The following is a 6,083-nucleotide window of genomic DNA, read 5'->3' as shown; positions in this document are numbered from 1 at the left end:
CATTTCCGTTTACTTTTTTCCTTGGAGTCAATTATTGCAGAAATTTTTTTAAACTGCGCAGAAGTTGTATGTTCTGTAAGGATATATCAAGAAAAATTTGATTTTATATGCCTCATATAATATAATATAATTATAATTAGAGAAATATATCTTCATTTTTTTTTAGAAAATATTTTGAACAAAAATGTTTCTGCTTTTTTTCACGAACAACTTATTTAATGCATTCAAAACAATATAGATTTAAATAATGTTCAAAGCATATTTTAGATTATGTTTGAGCATCTTTTGAACTTTGTTAGAATGCGATCTGAATCATATTTAAGCAATGTTTAAATAAGTTTGAGCAAGATTTGTACATGAATTGGAGAAAATTCAAATCAATTTTAGGATAATTTTTTATTGTTTTTTAAAACAGTTTTTAATAAAAAAAAATTTGTAATTAGAAATTTAATATTAAAAAATTATTTTAAAAATAATAAGAAATTTATCTCAAATAAAATCTAAGATATGATGGTAAATTATAATGATTTTCTTAATTACTCCCTCAGCTCTATATGTGACTCAAGCCGTATCATATCTCTTTATATGTATGATTAGAGCAAATGTTTATGTACATAATACATCAAGTGGAGCAATAATATAAATTGAACAATGATCGAACATTGTTTGAGTACTATTCAATCTTTGTTTTACACATGATCAAATCTTATTCAAATTATGTTCAAATCTTTTTTGAGACTTATTCAAATATTACTCTCTTTTTTTTTTGGATAAAACCCACATAAGGGTCTATGAGTTTCACAAAAGAAAAAAGAACAAGTCCTTAGAGGATCAAAAGCTTACTAAAAATACAGTCTTGAAGAAAAACCTATAAGCTAATGATCCAACTAAATATAATCAAATATGTAGGAAAATAAAGGAATAACACCATCACATAATGAGGAACTAATCCCATAACAGGAAGGATATCGCAAATGTTTATGTACATAATACATCAACTCGAATGAATCAATTACAAAAGAGGTTTTGATGGAACAATAATATAAATTGAACAATGATCGAACATTGCTCGAACACTATTCAATCCTTGCTCTACACATGATCAAATCTTATTCAAACTATGTTCAAATCTTCTTTGAGACTTATTCAAATATTACTCTCTTTTTTTTTTGGATAAAACCCACACAAGGGTCTATGAGTTTCACAAAAGAAAAAAGAACAAGTTCTTAGAGGATCAAAAGCTTACCAAAAATGCATTCTTGAAGAAAAACCTGTGAGCTAATGATCCAACTAAATACAATCAAACATATAGGAAAATAAAGGAATAAAACCATCACAGAATGAAGAACTAATCCCATAACATAAAGGATATCAGAAACACAGTAAGTAGCAACCGATAACAATACAAAAATATCCACAAAAATATCACAAAAACAAAAACACAAGGCTACAAGCCAGTTGGGCTCAGTCAATGGCAATGTTTACTGCAACCAATCAAATGGAAGGCACGGACCATCCAGAGGAGGAAACAAGCAACATCCCACACCATCAGAAGGACAAACATAGTCTCACATCCCAAACAAAGGCTACCAAGTAGGATACAAAGCACATCACCTATGGTTGCCAACAAGCCAAGCTAATTAGATGTTGAGTAAATCGCCTCATTATTGTCTGTCCATAAAACCTCCAGCACCACAATCATTACTCCAATCATGATAAAGCCTTACTCAAACTAGGGTTCTAACTTTTATCGAACCTTATTCAATTTGTATTCAAAACTTATCCAAGTTTTAAACAAATTTTGTTAGACTCTTCTTCGATATTATTTGAACCTTATTTGAAAATATGAATAAGGTTAGAATAAGATTTGACCAAATGTCAAAAGTAAATAATTTGATATCTAATATTATTATGGGTTTATGATCTATAAGTATTTATTTCAAACATAAATAACCAATCTTTTACTCTTCAAATGAAAACATGTAAAAGGTGTTAAGCCAAATTAATGATAAAATGATAATAAAAACTTATGATTTTCTATTAAAATTTGGAAGCAAGTAAAATCAGCAAACAAATGAATTAGTCTTAACAAAATTAGATTTTGGTGCATCATTTTTTTGGACCAAAGTAAATAATTTTAAACCGACAAGTAACAATTGTCAAATAGAGAAAACTCAAGTCTCATAATTGTTTTATAGAGGAGGTTTTATCCACGATTAGTTTGTTGTATTTATACAAAACTTGAAAGTTTTTTATATCTGAGAATTGGTGGATATACAAAATTATCTCAACTTGATTAAGAAATATTTAAATATTCAAATATTTATTTGCCCCAAAGCATTTGATCAACTTGCTTTCAAAGGCAATTTATAACTTATAATATGAACTCAGTGCTTCATATATCACTACAATTTATTTATTTATTGTATTATTTTATTCATATTCTATCATGAAATAAATGTTTATTTGATATCCTATCTATTTAGTATTTTCATTTTAAAAGCAATCCAACTAATTGTTCTTTATAAGTTGGTCCCATTCAACACTTCTTGGAAAAAAAAACTTTAACGAGTTTAATCCCCTATGGAGTTTATACTTTGCACATGTGATGCATATTTTCCTAATTTAACGCATATAGTGGGTTAAATTTATTATAATAAATACAATCTGAATGATAATATTTATTTCCCTCAATAGTCTGATATTTTAAGTCTTAATCATAATCATTGGAATCAAGATGAATATTTTGATTCAACTCCTTCTATGAAAATCTTTTGTAAGTTAGAATCCTAAGGGGATTGTTTGTATTTCTTGTAACATAAGTCTCGATGGACTTTTTATGAAAGCCAGTTTTCTTCAATGTTAAGTTTTCTTTTTAGGTTCGTCCGGATGAAGGGAGGTTCGTCCGGGACGAATAGTAGAAACATTGGCAACCTGAGAGCATCATCTCAGGACGATCATAAGTACGAAGGCAACTCGAGGGCATCGTCCAAAGACGTAAGAAATTTTCGTCTAAACGATTGGAGTCCAGAGGAGATCGTCCTGGGACGATTGAGGCATATCGTCCGGACGATCGAGTTTTATAAATATCCGAATAGTGATATTTTTGAAGAGAGAGAAAGGGCAAGAGAGAGAAAAAAGGAAAAGAGGAAGAAATTCGTGTTTTGAGTGTCTTCGGTCCGTTTTCGTCCGTCGTCGTAGTTGGGAAAGTTGACCGACTCAAGGTAAGACACATTATGCCTATCTCAATTTTCAAAAATGTGGTTTTTGACGGATTTTCTGTTTAAAATTTTATTTCCGTTAGCGGAAAACGGATATAACTTTGCACCGGTTAAATTTCTACCGCGTAACTTTTGGTATGCTTTTGAGATAATGATTTTACACGCTTTGAGTATTTTCTGGAAAATTTTCACCGGATATTTTGAATTCTACAAGGTTTTTATCGAATATAAAATTTTCCGGATGTTGAAACATGTCGCTTCAGTACAATGAAAGTCTTAGAATGATGTTTTACACAATCTCTAGTAATTTGGTAATTTTCTGAAACTGTGAATTTTTGATATGTTGAATTTCTGTTGTCTGTTGTTATACCCTCTAACGATTTTCTGATACGAATTTGATTTCTCTGAATCTAATATGATTTAATGTTTGATGTAATGTACTAATATGATTTGATGTTTTGATGTGATTTGAATGATATCAGAAGGGAGTTGTAAGGGGTCAGAATCCTTTGAGATTCTGTCTGTGTCAGGGAAGGGAGACATAAGGGGCCAGAATCATTTGAGATTTTATCTGGGTCCGGAATATGAAAATGAATTCTGATCTGATAATTTTGTATATATGATATATTATGGTGCTATAAGCACAAAGGGAGGCATAAGGGGCTAGAATCCTTTGAGATTCTATCTGTGTCAGGGAAGGGAGGCATAAGGGGCCAGAATCCTTTGAGATTCTATTTGGGTCAAGAATATGTGATTTGAAATATGCTTTGAATTATGATTTGAAATGTGATTCTGAAATGTGATTTGAACGATTCTGTGATATGAATTTGATTCAGTTCTTTTGTATATGTTATTTGATTCCGTATGATTATATGTTCTGTACCTGTTATATGAATTATATCTGATTATCCGATTCTGTACAATCATCTAAATTCTATTTGTATATCTGGATTTATGATGAATATTTGACTTTTGTACGTTTATCTGAGTAAACTATTCTTTTAAAAGTTTATGGGAATTGTTTTGATATGTGAGAATATGAAAATTTAGATCGGCTAGTGTAGTCTTGCTGAGCTGTTAGCTCACTGTGGTTATCTTCATGATTTTCAGGTTTTGAAAAAGGGAAAGAAGTTGTGGACTAGCCGTTCAGGATCTGATTTGAAGTCATATGTATTTTTGTTCTTTTGATTTTTGTACAGTCATAACTTTTTCTGTTATGTTATATTCTTTCTGTTTAAAGCCATGAACTGGAGTGTATATGATTATTTTGATGAATGGAAAATAAGAAAATGTGGGATGAGCTTTTCTGTATATTTGAATGTTTATATATAGTTGCTTTGAAAAATTTTTTGTAGACTCGTGTATATTGGAAGAAAGTCTGAAAACAAATTCCAAAGTTAGATCCTGGATTCGTCCGTCGCGACTCAACACGATGGGATTTGTTCCGGTCGAGTTGGGTCGTGACACTTTTGCACTTTGCATTTAGTGTATAATCACTCACTAAGAATGTTTTTAATTTTATTTAGATCATTGAGTCAAAAGTATTTATATGCTTGAGATATAACTTCTCCTTTTATAGGAGTAAGATTCTTTTTTTTTTTTCTCTTTCCAATAGTGATATGATTTTACTTGATTTCTCATTCCATAAAAGTAAGATTCCCTTTTAATATCCTTCCATAGGTGACATAATCTCTTGGGTTCCTCTTTCATAGGTATATAATTATCTTTAATTAGTTTTCTTTCATATGTGTAGAATTAAACCCCTTGATTGTCCTTCCATAGATGTTAGTCCAATTAACATCCTCCTTATTATAGGTAAAGATAAAATCTATCATTATTTTTAAATGTTTTGATCATAAATTGAAAGATGTTTTTTCCATGGTTGGGTGTCTGGACCATGTCACAGTAGGTGGTACATCTTTCCATCTTATATATTTTTATATGTTCAAATCTTAGAATAACAAACATGTTGCCCTTGATTGGTTGTTGGAATATTGACATGATGGGTACATTATTTGATCTTATATTTAAACATTCCAATCAAAAGTTAATGTACATTTCACCCATTATTGCTTGTTCGAATAATGGTACAACATTTCATTTTATTTTTAAATGTTTGAATCTTTAATTGGTTGAAAAACATTATTCCCTAAGTTGGCTGTTGAATTATGATGTGATGAATATACATTGATTCTTTGAAAAATAATATAATTTTAATTCGTTGCATAGATCATGATGGAACATGCATGTACGCTATTCCATCTTATCTTTACAAGTCTGAATCATATTTTGGTAGACATTATATCGATTTATTAGTTTCCTATCTCATGAAATGTTGGTACACCATTTTTCAAGTTATGATTTCTTAGATCATAAGTTGAAGGGACTTTCATGTGTCAATGGTCTTTGGTTATCTTTGAGGTAGGAAATGACATCCCGAGCAATGAGTAATTCTTATATTGAAAGTTATGTAGAGATGTGTCTCAATAATAGAACACTTGAGATATATCCTTACTTCCATAAGATAAACAATTTCCATTGCGGATACTAAAAAATAGTACAAAGACTAATTAAGTTAGAACAAAAATATCATCCATCTCATCCTCAAATAGTCCTCTAGCCTCAACTCTTCTTGATTAGGTTATCCTCTTGCACATAACCAATAAGTAGTTAGTTACAAGAAAATAATAGTTAAAGATTAGAATGCTAAGTTCTAGTGATGAGGCCTTCTTCACCTGTTTGTAGTTTTTAGGTTACTTTTGGTGGACAATATAAAATTCACCTAGCCAGCTAATAGCATCCATGAGTTGGAATAATTCTTTATCATCTTAATTTGAATCATTCTTATCCAAAAATATAAGA

The sequence above is a fragment of the Dendrobium catenatum genome, unplaced genomic scaffold (genome assembly GCF_001605985.2).
Source record: "Dendrobium catenatum unplaced genomic scaffold, ASM160598v2 fragScaff_scaffold_740, whole genome shotgun sequence".
In the NCBI taxonomy this organism is placed as follows: domain Eukaryota; kingdom Viridiplantae; phylum Streptophyta; class Magnoliopsida; order Asparagales; family Orchidaceae; genus Dendrobium; species Dendrobium catenatum.
The sequence above is the reverse complement of the archived record's forward strand: the minus strand, read 5'-3'. Positions refer to the sequence as shown.